The 20751-nt window shown below is 44.8% G+C and overlaps 1 pseudogene; it reads left to right on the top strand.

Annotated features, from left to right (window-relative positions):
• The window catches only part of LOC124028007, a 38809-nt pseudogene extending 18058 nt beyond the window's left edge, over positions 1-20751 (top strand).

Genomic DNA, 20751 nt, shown 5'->3' with positions numbered 1-20751 from the left:
TGTGTGTGTGTGTGTGTGTGTGTGTGTGTGTGTGTGTGTGTGTGTGTGTGTGTGTGTGTGTGTGTGTGTGTGTGTGTGTGTGTGTGTGTGTGTGTGTGTGTGTGTGTGTGTGTGTCGTGTCCTGTCCTGTCCCACCCCAGGCCAGGGTGGAGAATGTGATGCCAGACTATAAGGACTTTGCCGCACTGCCTAAGGTCAAGGCCATATATGAGGTCCAGCCACCTGACCTCATATCATCCTACCAGCAACAGAATCATCCTAATATATCATCCTACCAGCAACAGAATCATCCTAATATATCATCCTACCAGCCACATAATCATCCTACCATATCATCCTACCAGCAACATAATCATCCTACCATATCATCCTACCAGCCACAGAATCATCCTACCATATCATCCTACCAGCCACAGAATCGTCCTACCATATCATCCTACCAGCTACAGAATCATCCGACCATATCATCCTACCAGCAACATAATCATCCTACCATATCATCCTCCCAGCCCTACCCCAGATACTCCTCAGATGACATAGAGACCTTCAGCTATGGAGAGGTATTCCATGCTATGAAACTATCAGGAAATACACCTACGTTATTTTCTTATACATTTTCACTAAATTCACTGACAAATACTGTATATTTCTAAACTTGATGTCAATGTAGACTGAACTGAATCCATTTCCACGGTTGAGATAATGGTCCATTATGCTTCAGACAATGACTTCTGCCTTATTTCTTTCTCATGTATTTATTTTTCAGTCACTTGGGACTCTCTGTTCTCAGGTTAGTAACCTTGTTGTTTTACAGTCACTTGGGACTCTCTGTTCTCAGGTTAGTAACCTTGTTGTTTTGTAGTCACCTGGGACTCTCTGTTCTCAGGTTAGTAACCTTGTTGTTTTACAGTCACCTGGGACTCTCTGTTCTCAGGTTAGTAACCTTGTTGTTTTGTAGTCACCTGGGACTCTCTGTTCTCAGGTTAGTAACCTTGTTGTTTTACAGTCACCTGGGACTCTCTGTTCTCAGGTTAGTAACCTTGTTGTTTTGTAGTCACCTGGGACTCTGTTCTCAGGTTAGTAACCTTGTTGTTTTACAGTCACCTGGGACTCTCTATTCTCAGGTTAGTAACCTTGTTGTTTTGTAGTCACCTGGGACTCTCTGTTCTCAGTTTAGTAACCTTGTTGTTTTACAGTCACCTGGGACTCTCTGTTCTCAGGTTAGTAACTGTGTTGTTTTGTAGTCACCTGGGACTCTCTGTTCTCAGGTTAGTAACCTTGTTGTTTTACAGTCACCTGGGACTCTCTGTTCTCAGGTTAGTAACCTTGTTGTTTTACAGTCACCTGGGACTCTCTGTTCTCAGGTTAGTAACCTTGTTGTTTTACAGTCACCTGGGACTCTCTGTTCTCAGGTTAGTAACCTTGTTGTTTTGTAGTCACCTGGGACTCTCTGTTCTCAGGTTAGTAACCTTGTTGTTTTGTAGTCACCTGGGACTCTCTGTTCTCAGGTTAGTAACCTTGTTGTTTTGTAGTCACCTGGGACTCTCTGTTCTCAGGTTAGTAACCGTGTTGTTTTGTAGTCACCTGGGACTCTCTGTTCTCAGGTTAGTAACCTTGTTGTTTTGTAGTCACCTGGGACTCTCTGTTCTCAGGTTAGTAACCTTGTTGTTTTACAGTCACCTGGGACTCTCTGTTCTCAGGTTAGTAACCTTGTTGTTTTACAGTCACCTGGGACTCTCTGTTCTCAGGTTAGTAACCTTGTTGTTTTACAGTCACCTGTGACTCTCTGTTCTCAGGTTAGTAACCTTGTTGTTTTACAGTCACCTGGGACTCTCTGTTCTCAGGTTAGTAACCTTGTTGTTTTACAGTCACCTGGGACTCTCTGTTGTCAGGTTAGTAACCGTGTTGTTTTGTAGTCACCTGGGACTCTCTGTTCTCAGGTTAGTAACCTTGTTGTTTTGTAGTCACCTGGGACTCTCTGTTCTCAGGTTAGTAACCTTGTTGTTTTGTAGTCACCTGGGACTCTCTGTTCTCAGGTTAGTAACCGTGTTGTTTTCCAGTCACCTGGGACTCTCTGTTCTCAGGTTAGTAACCTTGTTGTTTTACAGTCACCTGGGACTCTCTGTTCTCAGGTTAGTAACCTTGTTGTTTTGTAGTCACCTGGGACTCTCTGTTCTCAGGTTAGTAACCTTGTTGTTTTACAGTCACCTGGGACTCTCTATTCTCAGGTTAGTAACCTTGTTGTTTTGTAGTCACCTGGGACTCTGTTCTCAGGTTAGTAACCGTGTTGTTTTGTAGTCACCTGGGACTCTCTGTTCTCAGGTTAGTAACCTTGTTGTTTTACAGTCACCTGGGACTCTCTGTTCTCAGGTTAGTAACCGTGTTGTTTTGTAGTCACCTGGGACTCTCTGTTCTCAGTTTAGTAACCTTGTTGTTTTACAGTCACCTGGGACTCTCTGTTCTCAGGTTAGTAACTGTGTTGTTTTGTAGTCACCTGGGACTCTCTGTTCTCAGGTTAGTAACCTTGTTGTTTTACAGTCACCTGGGACTCTCTGTTCTCAGGTTAGTAACCTTGTTGTTTTACAGTCACCTGGGACTCTCTGTTCTCAGGTTAGTAACCTTGTTGTTTTGTAGTCACCTGGGACTCTCTGTTCTCAGGTTAGTAACCTTGTTGTTTTACAGTCACCTGGGACTCTCTGTTCTCAGGTTAGTAACCTTGTTGTTTTACAGTCACCTGGGACTCTCTGTTCTCAGGTTAGTAACCTTGTTGTTTTACAGTCACCTGGGACTCTCTGTTCTCAGGTTAGTAACCTTGTTGTTTTGTAGTCACCTGGGACTCTGTTCTCAGGTTAGTAACCTTGTTGTTTTGTAGTCACCTGGGACTCTCTGTTCTCAGGTTAGTAACCTTGTTGTTTTGTCAGTCACCTGGGACTCTCTGTTCTCAGGTTAGTAACCTTGTTGTTTTGTAGTCACCTGGGACTCTCTGTTCTCAGGTTAGTAACCGTGTTGTTTTGTAGTCACCTGGGACTCTGTTCTCAGGTTAGTAACCTTGTTGTTTTCCAGTCACCTGGGACTCTCTGTTCTCAGGTTAGTAACCTTGTTGTTTTACAGTCACCTGGGACTCTCTGTTCTCAGGTTAGTAACCTTGTTGTTTTACAGTCACCTGGGACTCTCTGTTCTCAGGTTAGTAACCTTGTTGTTTTGTAGTCACCTGGGACTCTCTGTTCTCAGGTTAGTAACCTTGTTGTTTTGTAGTCACCTGGGACTGTCTGTTCTCAGGTTAGTAACCTTGTTGTTTTACAGTCACCTGGGACTCTCTATTCTCAGGTTAGTAACCTTGTTGTTTTGTAGTCACCTGGGACTCTCTGTTCTCAGGTTAGTAACCTTGTTGTTTTGTAGTCACCTGGGACTGTCTGTTCTCAGGTTAGTAACCTTGTTGTTTTACAGTCACCTGGGACTCTCTGTTCTCAGGTTAGTAACCTTGTTGTTTTGTAGTCACCTGGGACTCTCTGTTCTCAGGTTAGTAACCTTGTTGTTTTACAGTCACCTGGGACTCTCTATTCTCAGGTTAGTAACCTTGTTGTTTTGTAGTCACCTGGGACTCTCTGTTCTCAGGTTAGTAACTGTGTTGTTTTACAGTCACCTGGGACTCTCTGTTCTCAGGTTAGTAACTGTGTTGTTTTACAGTCACCTGGGACTCTCTGTTCTCAGGTTAGTAACCGTGTTTCCAACAGAATGAAGAATAATTTCTGCGATCAGTTGTTCAGATAGTTATTTATAGTTTGATAGTTAGACACCCTGTATATCTCCCTCTCTTCTCCCTTTCCCATCACTCTATCTCTGTCTCCCTCTCTTTCTCTCCCCTCCCTCTAGAAGCTGTATGACAGTGTAGACTTGAGACAGAGACAGTGTTCCAGCCCCGGCTACATGGACTCTCCCTGCTTCAGCCGTCAAGCCATGTCTCCCATCACGCCTTGCTCACCGCAGCACTATGGACACCCCGGTGAGTCACACATGCACTCACTCAATCAACCAATCAATCAACCGTTCAATCAATTCAATCAGATTTGTGTAGCGCTTTTTACAAATGCATTAAAGAGCAAGAGGGTCTAGCGTCAGGTTGCTGTTCAGCACTCTGGAATAAATCTGTTTCTGAAAGTGCTGTGCAAATACATTCCTCCTCTTCCTGTCAATCTCCTTCCATTTCTGGCTACTGACCATAAAAGCAATGGATAGATCTTCCACCGTATCACTTACAGCAGTTAGTGTAGTCAACGGCAGTGATCAGAAGGGGAAGGAGACTTATAACATTCCTTCTAGCTTCCTGTGCCCATGTGGTGCAGTATGCCTTTCCTCAATGCTGTTGAAATGCATACTGCACCTAATTGGCTCAGGTGACTGCCTGGCAGATGTTGTTGATCATCTTTGCCTTTGGTTATGATTGGTTTGGAGGGACTGGAGGGCAGGACAAAGGATTTCTTCATGCTCATGTTTCCTTTGCTGTGATTGTCTAGTGCTGGCTGCAGGCTCTGAGAGTGGCAGGAGTCGCCCTATTACGGCTCGCTGGAGGGACGGCCTAGTTCTTCTACCACATACCACGCCCCAAGCATTTCCATGTACCAGGTAGGACTACACTTCATCTGCGTTCCAAATGGCCCCCTGTTCTTTACAGTGGCGCAATATATATGGAATAGGGTGTCATTTGGGACGCGGTACCTCTCTTCATCTCCTCATCCTTCCATCTTCTCTACTTCTGCTCCTGATTTTTATATTTCCTCAAACACTCTCGTTATCAGCTACGGTAGCTATGATACGGTACAGCGCTTCTCTTTGTACCTCTTCCTTTACCTCATTCTACCCCTCCCTCCCTCACTCCTCCATGTTTCACATCACTCTTCTTCCTTCTCTTGTTCTCTCTTTCTCCCTCCCTCCTTCTCTCTCTTTCCCCAGCCTCAGGCGAACCCAACATCTACCACAAACCTCCCATCTATAAGAGAACGGGTACAGTGGCTAAGCCTGTCTTATCCTGGCCGTTGTCCTACCTGGGACTTATTGTTTAGATTCATGCTTTCTGTAGCCAATTGTTTATAGTGCAGGGGTTTAGCCCTGCTCTTTAGTCTGCCTGTCTACCTATCAGTGTAGAAGCCCTTAGTTGTCGGTGTGTGTGTGTGTGTGTGTGCGTGCATGCGCACTTTAGCTTGTGTCAGGAAGAAGCTTAAATAAGTATAAGATGAGATGAAGAGTTAGTTCAGGACCACAGTGGTAGATGTAGAGTTAGTTCAGGACCACAGTGGTAGATTAAGGGTTAGTTCAGGACCACAGTGGTAGATTAAGGGTTAGTTCAGGACCACAGTGGTAGATTAAGGGTTAGTTCAGGACCACAGTGGTAGATGAAGGGTTAGTTCAGGACCACAGTGGTAGATTAAGGGTTAGTTCAGGACCACAGTGGTAGATTAAGGGTTAGTTCAGGACCACAGTGGTAGATTAAGGGTTAGTTCAGGACCACAGTGGTAGATGAAGGGGTAGTTCAGGACTCTTAAGAGACCACAGTGGTAGATGAAGGGTTAGTTCAGGACCACAGTGGTAGATGAAGGGTTAGTTCAGGACCACAGTGGTAGATGAAGGGGTAGTTCAGGACCACAGTGGTAAATTAAGGGTTAGTTCCGGTCCACAGTGGTTTGTAAGTCGCTCTGGATAAGAGCGTCTGCTAAATGACTTAAATGTAAAATGTAAATGTAGATGAAGGGTTAGTTCAGGACCACAGTGGTAGATGAAGGGTTAGTTCAGGACCACAGTGGTAGATGAAGGGTTAGTTCAGGTCTCTTAAGAGACCACAGTGGTAGATGAAGGGTTAGTTCAGGACCACAGTGGTAGATTAAGGGTTAGTTCAGGACCACAGTGGTAGATGAAGGGTTAGTTCAGGACCACAGTGGTAGATGAAGGGTTAGTTCAGGACCACAGTGGTAGATTAAGGGTTAGTGCAGGACCACAGTGGTAGATTAGTTCAGGTTAGTTCAAGTCCACAGTGGTAGATTAAGGGTTAGTTCAGGACCACAGTGGTAGATTAAGGGTTAGTTCAAGTCCACAGTGGTAGATGAAGGGTTAGTTCAGGACCACAGTGGTAATAATAATAATAATAATATAATTCATTTAGCAGACGCTTTTATCCAAAGCAACTTACAGTCATGTGTGTATACATTCTACGTATGGGTGGCCCCAGGGATCGAACCCACTACCCTGGCGTTACAAGCGCCATGCTCTACCAACTGAGCTACAGAAGGACCACAGATGAAGGGTTGGTTCAGGACCACAGTGGTAGATGAAGGGTTAGTTCAGGACCACAGTGGTAGATGAAGGGTTAGTTCAGGACCACAGTGGTAGATGAAGGGTTCGTTCAAGTCCACAGTGGTAGATGAAGGTTAGTTCAGGACCACAGTGGTAGATGAAGGGTTAGTTCAAGTCCACAGTGGTAGATGATGGCCATTCTAACACCTGGATATGTTTATTTTTGAACCATTCCATTGTAGATTTTGCTTTATGTTTTGGATCATTGTCTTGTTGGAAGACAAATCTCCGTCCCAGTCTCATGTCTTTTTGCAGTCTTTTTGTTGTTGATTCTTCACAAAAAATACAGTTTTATATCTTTATGTTTGAAACCTGAAATGTGGAAAAAGGTCGCAAAGTTCAAGGGGGCCGAATACTTTCGCAAGGCACTGTACATCGTTATTCAGGATTTTCAAATTATATAGGTAACCAGAATACAGATATATGTCATATTTGTGTTTGTTCCTAAAGACTGCTATCCCCTCTGCTTCTCAGCCAACAGTCCAATCAGAGTATAATGACTGCTATCCGCTCTCCTTCTCAGCCAACAGTCCAATCAGAGTATAAAGACTGCTATCCGCTCTCCTTCTCAGCCAACAGTCCAATCAGAGTATAAAGACTGCTATCCCTCCCTTCTCAGCCAACAGTCCAATCAGAGTATAAAGACTGCTATCCCCTCCCTTCTCAGCCAACAGTCCAATCAGAGTATAAAGACTGCTATCCGCTCTCCTTCTTAGCCAACAGTCCAATCAGAGTATAAAGACTGCTATCCCCTCCCTTCTCAGCCAACAGTCCAATCAGAGTATAAAGACTGCTATCCCTCCCTTCTCAGCCAACAGTCCAATCAGAGTATAAAGACTGCTATCCCCTCCCTTCTCAGCCAACAGTCCAATCAGAGTATAAAGACTGCTATCCCGCTCTCCTTCTCAGCCAACAGTCCAATCATTGCACTCTAGATCAGAGTATTTCTTTGGATGAGATAAAACAGCCTTAAACATCCTTCTCATCCTTCTCAAGGGAGACAGTAGATCTTACCGGTAGATCTGATTGTCATGTAATTGTGTGTGTGTGTGTGTGTTTGTGTTATCGTAGTGTGTGTGTATGTGTGTGTGTTATCGTGGTGGGTGTGTGTGTGTTATCGTAGTGTGTGTGTGTGTTATCGTGGTGTGTGTGTGTGTGTGTGTGTCTGTTATCGTGGTGTGTGTTATCGTGGTGTGTGTGTGTCTGTTATCGTGGTGTGTGTGTATGTGTGTGTGTTATCGTGGTGGGTGTGTGTGTTATCGTGGTGGGTGTGTGTCTGTTATCGTGGTGTGTGTATGTGTGTGTGTTATCGTGGTGTGTGTGTATGTGTGTGTGTTATCGTGGTGTGTGTGTATGTGTGTGTGTTATTGTGGTGTGTGTGTGTGTCTGTTATCGTGGTGTGTGTGTATGTGTGTGTGTTATCGTGGTGTGTGTATGTGTGTGTGTTATCGTGGTGGGTGTGTGTGTGTTATCGTGGTGTGTGTGTGTGTTATCGTGGTGTGTGTGTATGTGTGTGTGTTATCATGGTGTGTGTGTATGTGTGTGTTATCGTGGTGTGTGTGTGTGTCTGTTATCGTGGTGTGTGTGTATGTGTGTGTGTTATCGTGGTGTGAGTTTGTTCCATTGCTACATTGTAAACATGTTCCTATTGGGATGCCAATAATCTCCTTTTCTGTTTATTGTTTCTGATTACTTTAATTCACTTTCCTCCTTCCCTCTGCTTCACTTTTCCCTGATGAACTAACTCACCTCTGTAAGTACCTCTGTCCTTTACTGTCTGTCTGTCTGTCTGTCTGTCTGTCTGTCTGTCTGTCTGTCTGTCTGTCTGTCTGTCTGTCTGTCTGTCTGTCTGTCTGTCTGTCTGTCTGTCTGTCTGTCTGTCTGTCTGTCTGTCTGTCTGTCTGTCTGTCTGTCTGTCTGTCTGTCTGTCTGTCTGTCTGTCTGTCTGTTTGTCTGTCTGCCTGTCTGTTTGTCTGTCTGCCTGTCTGCCTGTATGCCTGTCTGTTTGTCTGTCTGCCTGTCTGTTTGTCTGTTTGCCTGTCTATCAATCTGGCATTACACTGCATGTGGATCCCATTGACTGTCATTGACTGGGTATTACCTCTCAATAGCATCAATACCATCCCCAGACCCTGACCTGAGCTCATACAACAGGCTAACAGGGTTGCCTCTGTCTCAGCTGTACATCTGGGTTTAGTCTCTGTCTGTGTGGGTAAGAGCCGATCACTCCCTGTGTCTACTGACCTGTCTGTCTGTACCAGCTGACTATCTAGTGACCTGTCTGTCTGTACCAGTTGACGATCTACTGACCTGTCTGTCTGTACCAGCTGACGATCTACTGACCTGTCTGTCTGTACCAGCTGACTATCTACTGACCTGTCTGTCTGTACCAGCTGACTATCTAGTGACCTGTCTGTCTGTACCAGCTGACTATCTACTGACCTGTCTGTCTGTACCAGCTGACTATCTACTGACCTGTCTGTCTGTACCAGCTGACTATCTACTGACCTGTCTGTCTGTACCAGCTGACTATCTACTGACCTGTCTGTCAGTACCAGCTGACTATCTACTGACCTGTCTGTCTGTACCAGCTGACTATCTACTGACCTGTCTGTCTGTACCAGCTGCCTATCTACTGACCTGTCTGTCTGTACCAGCTGACTATCTATTGACCTGTCTGTGGTCAATAGGGACCATTATATGCCCACTATATAGGGATTAGGGGCTTATTTTGAATGCACACTAACTCTAAACTGTGTTCTTGTGTTAATAGTCCACTCATCTCTCCACAGACAATCTCCCAGCCACCAAAAGCAGGACCAGCGAAGATCTAATCACATCCTCCAGACTGTCTACCTACTCTCCAGAACACTACACACAGTCAGAGTCTGACTCCTACCCCTATCCCAGATCCCCTAAAGGTACAACCTACACCCTAGACCCTACTCTCCAGAACACTACACACAGTCAGAGTCAGACTCCTACCCCTATCCCAGATCCCCTAAAGGTACAACCTACACCCTACACCCTACTCTCCAGAACACTACACACAGTCAGAGTCTGACTCATACCCTATCCCAGATCCCCTAAAGGTACAACCTACCCCTACACCCTACTCTCCAGAACACTACACACAGTCAGAGTCTGACTCCTACCCCTATCCCAGCTCCCCTAAAGGTATAACCTACACCCTACACCCTACTCTCCAGAACCCTACACACACTCAGAGTCTGACTCCTACCCCTATCCCAGATCCCTAAAGGTATAACCTACACCCTACACCCTACACCCTACTCTCCAGAACCCTATACACACTCAGAGTCTGACTCATACCCTATCCCAGATCCCCTAAAGGTATAACCTACACCCTACTCCCTACACCCTACTCTCCAGAACCCTACACACAGTCAGAGTCTGACTCATAACCCTATCCCAGATCCTCTAAAGGTACAACCTACACCCTACACCCTACTCTCCAGAACCCTACACACACTCAGAGTCTGACTCCTACCCCTATCCCAGATCCCTAAAGGTATAACCTACACCTACACCCTACACCCTACTCTCCAGAACCCTATACACACTCAGAGTCTGACTCATACCCCTATCCCAGATCCCTAAAGGTATTACCTACAACCTACACCCTACTCTCTCTCCACTGATTTTTTAACCAACAAAAGAAGGCTTGCTGCTGCTAGCCATGTGAAAAGGAATCTCTCATTTTCAGTGCTGCCTTGGTGGGTCGTCTTGCGCTGAACTAATAATATGAAACTCCTGCAAAATCAGAAAAGCCCATTGGCTAATCAAGATTAACATACCTTGGGAACTACATCATTGCAGTGAATACCAACCGCACTACTTGTTTTTCTGTTACCATTGGTTACTATATCTCAGTCTTCAAAGAGTAAGCCATTTCTAAGGATCTCTCTGTCTATCTCTCTTTCATTCTTTCTCTCTCTCGTTCTCTCTGTCTTCCCCTCTCTCTCTCTCTCTCTGTCTATCTCTCTTTCTTTCATTCTGTCTCTCTCCCTTTCTCTCTGTCTTCCCCTCTCCCTCTCTCTATCTCTCTCTCTCTCTCTCTCTCTCTCTCTCTCTCTCTCTCTCTCTCTCTCTGTCTATCTCTCTCTCTTTCATTCTCTCTCTCTCTCTCTCTCTCTCTCTCTCTCTCTCTCTCTCTCTCTCTCTCTCTCTCTCTCTCTCTCTCTCTCTCTCTCTCTCTCTCTCTCTCTCTCTTTCCCCAGTTCTCTGTACTCCTAGAAGAAGGTACTCTACAGGAGGAGATGAAGAGAGCTGGAGTCACAGCAGTCTTCAAAGAGTGAGACTCTCTCTCCCCCTCTATCCCTCTACCCCACCTCCCCTTTCTCCCCTTCTCTCATTATTCCATATTTACTCTGCTTACAAATTTGTGGAAGATTTGTGGGATAATGTTTTTTATTTATTCTCTTCAACTTTCTCTCTCTCCTTCTCGCTCTCTCTATCTTCCCTCTCCCCCTACCTCTTCCTCCATCCCCCTCTCTCTACCCCTGCTTGCTCTCTCTCTCTCTCTCTCTCTCTCTCTCTCTCTCTCTCTCTCTCTCTCTCTCTCTCTCTCTCTCTCTCTCTCTCTCTCTCTCTCTCTCTCTCTCTCTCTCTCTCTCTCTCTCTCTCTCTCAGATTCAGAGTGGTATAGGGAGGATGATCCTAAAGGAGGAGATGAAAGCTAGATCTGGTTGCTATGACAACGACCCTTGGGGTAGCACTCGTAACTCCCGCAGCGGCAGCAAGGAGACTCTCACCACTGCCAGCTACAACAGCACCGGCTACAACAGTACTGTTAATGGCTGTACGTCTGTGTGTATGAGAGTGAGAGTGTGTGTGTGTGTGTGTGTGTGTGTGTGTGTGTGTGTGTGTGTGTGTGTGTGTGTGTGTGTGTGTGTGTGTGTGTGTGTGTGTGTGTGTGTGTGTGTGTGTGTGTGTGTGTGTGTGTGTGTGTGTGTGTGTGTGTGTGAGTGCGTGCGTGCGTGCGTGCGTGTGTGTGTGTGTGTTATGTTATGTTTTTCCAGCAGCAGACTATGATCGATAATGTCAAAAGCTGCACAGAAGTCAAGACGCCCCCACAATCATTTTATCATCAATTTCTCTCAGCCAATCATCAGTCATTTGCTTGTTGAGCATCCTTCCCTATAAGCATGCTGAAATTTGTTTACTGTGAAATAGCATTGAATCTGGTCAAACACCATTTTTTACAGAAGTTTACTAAGTGTTGGTAACAGGCTGATTGGTCGGCTATTTGAGGCGAGTAAAGGGGCTTTACTATTCTTAGATAGTGGAATGATTTTAGCTTCCCTCCAGGCCAGAGGGCACACGCTCTCTAGTCGACTTAAATTGAAGATGTGGCAAATAGGAGTGGCAATATCGTCTGCTACTATCCTCAGTCATTTTCCATCCAGATTGTCAGACCCTGGTGGCTTGACATTGTTGATAGACAACAATACTTTTTTTCACCTCTTCCACACTGACTTTACGGAATTCAGAAGTACAATTATTGTCTTTCATAATTTGGTCCGATATACTTGGATGTGTAGTGTCAGCGTTTGTTGCTGGCATGTCATCCCTAAGTTTGCTTATCTTGCAATGAAACAGTCATTAAAGTAGTTTGCAATATCAGTGGGCTTTGTGATGAATGAGCCATCTGATTCGATAATTGAAGGAGCCACGTTGGCTTTTTCCCCAAAATGTCATCTACGATGCGCCAAAGCTTTTGCTATCGTTTTTCTATCATTTATCTTTGTTACATTGTGTAGTTTATTTTTATTTTTATTTAGTTTAGTCACCTGATTTGCAGTACATTTGCCAATCAGTTGGGCTGCCAGACTTAATTGCCATACCTTTTGCCTGAACCCTCTCAACTATGCAAACCATACAATCAAACAGTTTTTACAGTAATTTTCTTAATAGGTGTGTGCTTATTAATAACTGTAAATAAGTAGTTTCATAAATGCGTCAAGTGCAGTGTCTGGTTGCTCCTCATTACACACCACAGACAAGCAGCGTCTGGTTGCTCCTCATTACACACCACAGACCAGCAGCGTCTGGTTGCTCCTCATTACACACCACAGACAAGCAGCGTCTGGTTGCTCCTCATTACACACCACAGACCAGCAGCGTCTGGTTGCTCCTCATTACACACCACAGACCAGCAGCGTCTGGTTGCTCCTCATTACACACCACAGACCAGCAGCGTCTGGTTGCTCCTCATTACACACCACAGACCAGCAGCGTCTGGTTGCTCCTCATTACACACCACAGACCAGCAGCGTCTGGTTGCTCCTCATTACACACCACAGACCAGCAGCGTCTGGTTGCTCCTCATTACACACCACAGACCAGCAAATATTCTTTACATCATCAGCATATGAATCATTACAAAACGTCCTGTGTAACCTCTTATACACTATATTAGGCCCAGCCTTTGTAACTTTGGTTTTCCTAGATATGGCTATTATATTGTGATCATTACATCCTATGGATTTGGATACTGCTTTAAAGCAAATATGCAGCATTAGTAAAGATGTGATTGTTACGCTAAATGAGTGAAGAGGTGTGGAGTCAGGCGCAGATAGCAAAAGATGTGGGAAAAACACGCTTAAATGTCCAGGAAATATAACATGAACAAAAGTAGGAAAACAAATGAACAGAAATATAAACGGACAGCGCGAAACCCAAAAGCAAACAAAATACACTCAAACACAGAACAGACGAACAAGCCCGCACGAAACAGAAGCGGGCTGAACAAACTTATATAACCCCACCCTAACAACCAAACAAGAAACAGGTGATACCAATCAGACAAAACCAAAGGAACACAGAACAACGGATCGGTGATAGCTAGTAGACCGGCGACGACGACCGCCGGCGCCACCCGAACAAGAAGGGGAGTCACCTTCGGTAATATTCGTGACAGTGATCCATATGTGTTGATTTCATTCCTGTGCTGTTTGTAAACACCCTGGTCCACACGCAAAGATATTGTCTGTGAGTGCAACAGAAATGATGTTACAGGCGAGAAACCCAGGTAAAAATCCAATCAGGAAGTGCCGCATTTTGTGAAACCGCCTCATGCCAATGACTCCTTATATGGCTGTGAATGAGCCTCGAATGAGCTTACGTTTTCTACGTATTCCCCAAGGTGTCTACAGCATTGTGACGTCTTTTTACGCATTTATGTTGAAGAATAGCCGTAAGGGACCACATTTAGCAAGTGGTCACATGGTGTCTCCCACAGAAACTCTGTAAAATACTGAGGTAAGCCATTTATCCAATCGCTTCTTATGAGAAACCAATTGCCTCAACGGATATATTATTGAATATATATGTTAAAAACACCTTGAGGATTGATTCTAAACAACGTTTGCCATGTTTCTGTTGATATTATGGAGCTAATGTGGAAAAAAGTTTGGTGTTGTAGTGGTAGCATTTTCCGGTCGATTTCTCAGCCAAGCATGATGAACAAACGAGGGCTGTTTCGCCTACAAAAATAATATTTTGGAAAAAAGGAACATTTGCTATCTAACTGGGAGTCTCCTGAGTGAAAAAATCCGAAATTCTTCAAAGGTAAATGATTTAATTTTATTGCTTTTCTTATTTTTGTGAAAATGTTGCCTACTGCCAGCAGAGCCTAGCATAGCATTACGGCATGGTAAACTTACACAAATGCTTGTCTAGCGTTGACTGTAACGCATATTTTGAAAATCTGAGATGACAGTGTGATTAACAAAAGGCTAAGCTGTGTCTCAATATATTTCATTTGTGATTTTCATGAATAGGAACATTTTCTAGGGGTATTTATGTCCGCTGCGTTATGCTAATTAGTTTGAGGCTATGATTACGCTCCCGGATCCGGGATTGCTAGTCGCAAGAAGATTTATCTAAGTGAGTTTCAGAGATATGAATGTAATCGGTTACAAGCAAGTTATTGACTTCATGGACCTTGTTTCTTAGGCTACATATGTTAATATGGGCTATTTTTAGCACTTTTCTGGGTTGCTTGATTTTTTTTCATGCTTTGTCCAGGAGCCAGATGATTTGGATAAACTCTGTCATTCCTGTAGAGTATCTTCTGTTTCCAGAAGGTGACAAAGTTATCAACAACAGTGACTCCAGCAGAGCTACAGTAGCTACAGTAGTCTTGTGTAATGCCAGCAGTCTGCTGAATCTTTCACACCCGCGGCCCAACGATGGTACTGGACCTGAAATTATTGGCAGTTTTTTGGAGTCTTTTAATGCTAAAATCAGTTCTTTAAAATCCATTGTCAAATGTTCCGAGCTTGCCCTCCTGATGTCGTTTGACCCCACATGGACTACGACAGTGTCAGCTCCCGGCATCTGTGGTAGAACAGTCAGAAGCAGCCTTGTTATGTCCTGTACTCGTGCTCCTGGGTAGCACTATAAGTGCACAAGGCGAGACCCAGATGCAGACATGGGAGGCAGATGGTTTGTCTCTGATATTTATTCTATTCCAAGGGGTAGGCAAGAGAATGGTCGTGGACAGGCAAAATATCAAAACCAGGTCAAATTCCAGAAGGTACAGAGTGGCAGGCTTGCTTGAGGTCAGGGCAGGCAGAATGGTCAGGCAGGCGGGTTCAGAATCCAGACGGGCAAGGGTCACAATCGGGAGACTAGAAAAAACAGTGAAAAAGCAGGAGAATGGGAAAAACACACTGGTTGACTTGACAAACAAGGCGAACTGGCAACAGACAAGCAGTGAACACAGGAATAAGTACCCAGGGACTAATGAGGAAAAGGAAAACAGGTCACACCTGGAGGTGGGTGGAGACAATCACAAAGACGTGTGAAACAGATCAGGGCGTGACAAGCGCAGGGTTTTGCCTTGGGACCGAGATGTTTCTCACCGTAGATCTGCCGATGTTGTCGAATGGGCCGGTCTCTCCAGGCAGCCTCATGGACTGGAGCTCTGAGGATCTGAACCCGAGGTAGAAGCCACCAGAGAGGGAGACAGAACCGAGGACAAAGACACAGGTACCTCCGGATCCGATCTTGATTGGGAAGCCACCAAGGACGAAGGCGCCGGAACCTCTGGAATCAGCCGTTTCTGGTCAGTGTCAGTTCCGGGCTCAACATCTCCATGGAGACCACGTTGCCAGAGGACGCCTTCTTCGACTTCCACGGCGAGTGACGTACCTCCATGGCTGGTTGGTTGGGTCAAGAACAGCTCCGTTCTCCAGGGAAGGGGGAGACCCCTTCTGGGATGAAACCATGCTGTGCATCGGCCAGCCGGCTGTGGAGAGCCGACACTGCGGCGACACTTCCATCAGACCAGAGTGGCGTCCGGCTACTGGGGTGGAATAAAAATAAAAAGTAGGTTGGTGTGGGTTCCCCAGTAGCTTGTGTAGGTTCGCTACTTGCTTGCTAAGAGTAGCTACTTCACCCCTGTTGTCCTCCGCAAGCAAGCAGTTGCTGCATTGAAAGTCAACGTGGTCCACATTGTCCAGGAACAAAGCAAAGTAAACACAGCTCCTGCAACATTGGAAACATTCAATAGCGGCCTCCATTTGAGACCACCGAGCCAGCAGGGCTAGCTGGGCTTCCGTATCCCTCCGCTAGGCTAGCTGGGCTTCCGTATCCCTCCGCTAGGCTAGCTGGGCTTCGTATCCCTCCGCTAGGCTAGCTGGGCTTCCGTATCCCTCCGCTAGGCAAGCTGGGCTTCCGTATCCCTCCGCTAGGCTAGCTGGGCTTCGTATCCCTCCGCTAGGCTAGCTGGGCTTCCGTATCCCTCCGCTAGGCTAGCTGGGCTTCCGTATCCCTCCGCTAGGCTAGCTGGGCTTCCGTATCCCTCCGCAAGGCTAGCTGGGCTTCCATATCCCTCAGCTAGGCTAGCTGGGCTTTTGCGTCTCTCCCCCTATACGGAATCTGGAGAGATCCCGGGACAGATAGCAGCGCTCACAGCAATTTAGCCCAACAAATAAAAGTGTATAAAAACACTGTCAGCTTTTAAACCGATATCTTCAGTTAAGGTCTCGGCAGCGTTCAACAAGATGAAGAGAAACCAGTGAGCTGGTCTCTCTGGGTACATCAACCATTTGACTTTGCCTCTGAAACTCTCATTTTTTCCCCTAGTCAGATTGTGGCGACTTTATAGTGCATGTTTAGACGGAGAGTCTATGCCCTTACCTCACTTCATAATAATGACGTCCCATACTGTGGTTTATTTGTGAATAGTAAGAGGTGACATGCTTCTCATTCTTCTGTCTCTCATTAAATCAGCTCAGAAGGAAGGGGAGGGGAATAGGATGGGGGGGCACAGACCACAAACACTGCAGTGGGATTGGTATATAAATTGAAACGTGTCAGTTTCAATTCAAGAGGTTGGAGTAATAACATGTTCAACCACTCAAGACATTGGCTCGAAATCTAGGTTGTGCCATTAGATTCAGAGAAAGTTAACAACTAACCCTGGCCTGATCTTTTTTGCAAGCGTTTCCGCGGAAGTCTCACAATGATGTGCCTCTGGGTTTAGAAACTCTTCTGTGAAACTCTTCTCTAGCTGAATGAAGGCCTTTGTCAAATTTCTTAGGAGGTTCTCTCTGTCTCTCTCTCTCTCTCTCTCTCTCTCTCTCTCTCTCTCTCTCTCTCTCTCTCTTTCAAAACAAAGTTTCAAAACAATAAAGACATTACAAATGTCATATTACGTATATATACAGTGTTGTAACGATTTACAAATGGTTAAGGGTACACAGGGAAAATACATAAGCATAAATATGGGTTGTATTTACAATGGTATTTGTTCTTCACTGGTTGCCCTTTTTTCTGGTGGCAACAGGTCACAAAGCTTGCTGCTGTGATGGTACACTGTGAAATTTCACCCAGTAGATATGGGAGTTTATCAAAATGGGTTTGTTTTCAGATTCTCTGTGGATCTGTGAAATCTGAGGGAAATATGTGTCTCTAATATGGTCATACATTGGACAGGAGGTTAGGAAGTGCAGCTCAGTTTCCACCTCATTTTGTGGGCTGTGTTCACATAGCCTGTCTTCTCTTGAGCCATGTCTGCCTACGGCGGCCTTTCACAATAGCAAGGCTATGCTTACTGAGTCTGTACATAGTCAAACAATGACTGGTAAATGATCCAAGACCAGCTCAGTTAATCCCTACCATTGTGACAATGAGTCGTCATAATGCTGCATCAAATGTATATGATCTTAGGGGCATTGGCAAACGCAATGTAAGCAATTAAATTTATGTACTCCTAATTGCACCGAATACATCTGTTTATCCTCCAGCTATTGTAAGCAGTAATCATGAGCCTATAAAACAGAGTTACACTGAGGTGCTGTGCATTAGTAGGAAGACTCAATGTAAATAACATGAGTAAGTCTACCTCTCATAAGCTTCCCAGTAAAGCATTAAAAACAATCAAGCAACCCAGAAAAGTGCTAAAAATAGCCCATATTAACATATGTAGCCTAAGAAACAAGGTCCATGAAGTGAATAACTTGCTTGTAACCGATTACATTCATATCTCTGAAACTCACTTAGATAAATCTTCTTGCGACTAGCAATCCCCGGATCCGGGAGCGTAATCATAGCCTCAAACGAATTAGCATAACGCAGCGGCCATAAATACCCCTAGAAAATGTTCCTATTCATGAAAATCACAAATGAAATATATTGAGACACAGCTTAGCCTTTTGTTAATCACACTGTCATCTCAGATTTTCAAAATATGCGTTACAGCCAACGATATGATGCTTGACTAGTCTCTCAAAGCACTTCATGATGACGGAGGTGAGTGCTACGGGGTGATAGTCATTTAGTTCAGTTACCTTAGCTTTCTTGGGAACTGGAACAAGATTGATTGAATATGTCCGTAAACACCAACCAGCTGGTTTGAGCATGCTCTGAGGACACGGCTAGGGATGCCGTCTGGGCCGGCAGCCTTGCGAGGGTTAACACGTTTAAATGCTTTACCTCCGTTGGCTGCGGTGAAGGAGAGACCACGCAGGTTTTAGTAGCAGGCTGTGTCGTTGGCACAGTCTTGACCTCAAAGCGAGCAAAGAAGTTGTTTAGTTTGTCTGGGAGCAGGACATTGTGGTCCGCGGCGGGGCTGGTTTCTTTTTGTAGTCCATGATTGACCGTAGACCCTGCCACATACCTCTCGTGTCTGAGCCGTTGAATTGCGACACTACTTTGTCTCTATACTGACGCGTAGCTTATTTGATTGCCTTGTTTTCTCGTTCTCTCTCTATCCCTCTCTCTCTCTCGCTCTTTCAGTAATCCTGTTCTCTCCTTTCTCTCTTTCAGCTCCTCGATCCAATTACAGCCTAGACAATGGTGAGTACAACATTAAACAGCATTACATACATGAAATCTATATGCTTGTAAACATCGCCCTCTACTGTACATTGATGAGAGAGACATGAAGTCACATTCAGGTGGTGCGTGCCTCTCTTTCCTGACCTGCTCTGTTATTTTGACATGTATATATGACCCCAACTGTAAACAAGTATGACAACTTCTGTAAAAATGGCTTTATAAATAAACTGGATTGATTGGTTGCATTCATGTTTTCTAGATTAAATACAAATCAGCCTCTCTACCAGGATACAGGCGGAACAGTGTCAACAGGGTGACCACCAACACCATACTATTCTTTATTTATACTGTTATGGTCAAATCTATTGAGATTAAAGTATATTTCGACGGAGAGACATATTTATTGGAGACAGCAACCAAAAATGATTTGCATACTGTAAGAAGGCTGTAATTCAAGTTGACCTCTAGTTGTCATGGAAGCTTACTTGACAAACACAGCTGTAGCATCACTGACAGGTCTCTGTGTGTATCCTGCAGCCCCAGAGTGCAGCCGCAGACTACTACCAACAGTATGACAGCAGCAGTGAAGTCAACTGGGGAACCAGAGGTAGGAGGGCTGTGTAACCACCCTGTGTTCAGGTCTCAATACATTTAGAACATTGTGGTGTTTCTTTAATTACATGACTGTAATCTGGTATTTTCCTATTTTTCTCTTCTACAGAATACAAGGTAAGGGTCTGAAAGTTGATTGTAAGTGGAGTGGACTGTCAAGCAGTAGCCTACAATAGTCAGAATGATGTAAGACTGTCCTCTAAGTGGTGTGTGAGGAACCACTGGTGGGAAGAAAGACAATTCCTACTGGATCACAACGACTGGGGTTTGTTCATACAAAGGCAATAGATCACTATAGGACAGTATAGCTGCTCTCTCTCACTCCTGACTCAATGACCCTACCAGAGGAAGCAGCAGTAGAGTTATGGCATCCTGCCCTGGTCTGCCCTAGTCAAGGGTCTTACTGTAGGTCACAGGGCATCTTCCACAGTCAGGACCTGGGCCCTTTTTGAATACATTAAAAACACACCTTTACTCCTCCCTTCCTTGATGTAATCACTGATCTAACACAAATTAATAACTTTAAGAAATTACTTTCACCCAGCTATGTCAGATTATGAATTTTCTCTTCAAGGGGAGAGGAAGGAAGAATGCATTCTTAAAAATTCGAACAGGACATGTACTGGCATAACAAAGAGCTTCCGGGGCAAAGAGGTCACTGGACATTTCTCTCAGCCCATCCTGACCTTTCGATAAACTTTGTGTCACAAATTCCAAATGCTGCTTCAATCCGTATGAGGAGAGGTTAAGAGACTTGATGAGAGAGAGTAAATGGAAGGGCCGCCAATAATCATCTCATTCTATAGAACATCTCTGCTATATTCCATACAATGAGTTCCATGCTGTGATTACAAAGAAAACAGCTGTTTATGACTGAGACGTCTGCTGAAGCATTTCATCTCACGTGGTTTCTGGTCAATTCCATTTGACTGTGATCAATTCAGGAAGTACCATGAAATTCCAAGTATTATCAGAATAGGAATTGGAATTTAAGTGTACTTCCTGATTTGACCCCAACCCTGTTGACTACATATATCTTCTAACTCTATCTGACCTGTCCATTGCAGGTTTACCCGTATGAAGTGCTGATCGTGACCTGGGGGAGCGACACAGAGTGCCTAAAGATGTGGACAGAGCCAGACTAGAGGTGAGGTTAAGATCTGGCTTAGTTTGGTGGTTGATTTTCCATTAAATAATTTGTTCAATGTCGCCTCCTATCCTTACGAAAAGTTAAAGGTCACTATTCCCGACATTATCCACATAGTCTACATGAGACATACTACAGTGTCTCCCTGTGTTTCTCTGTCTTCCAGCGCCATCTGAGTCCCGAGGAGTTCCGCCAGGTGTTTGGGATGACCGTGGCAGAGTTTGACCGGCTGGCTCTCTGGAAGAGGAATGAAATGAAGAAACAGGCCCGACTCTTCTAACCATGGAGAGAGAGAGACAATTAGAGGAAATTGAGAAAGAGAAACTGTTCTAATT

The sequence above is a fragment of the Oncorhynchus gorbuscha genome, unplaced genomic scaffold (genome assembly GCF_021184085.1).
Source record: "Oncorhynchus gorbuscha isolate QuinsamMale2020 ecotype Even-year unplaced genomic scaffold, OgorEven_v1.0 Un_scaffold_3619, whole genome shotgun sequence".
Classification (NCBI taxonomy): domain Eukaryota; kingdom Metazoa; phylum Chordata; class Actinopteri; order Salmoniformes; family Salmonidae; genus Oncorhynchus; species Oncorhynchus gorbuscha.
Note: the sequence above shows the minus strand (reverse complement) of the source record. Positions and strands in the feature narration are given on the sequence as shown.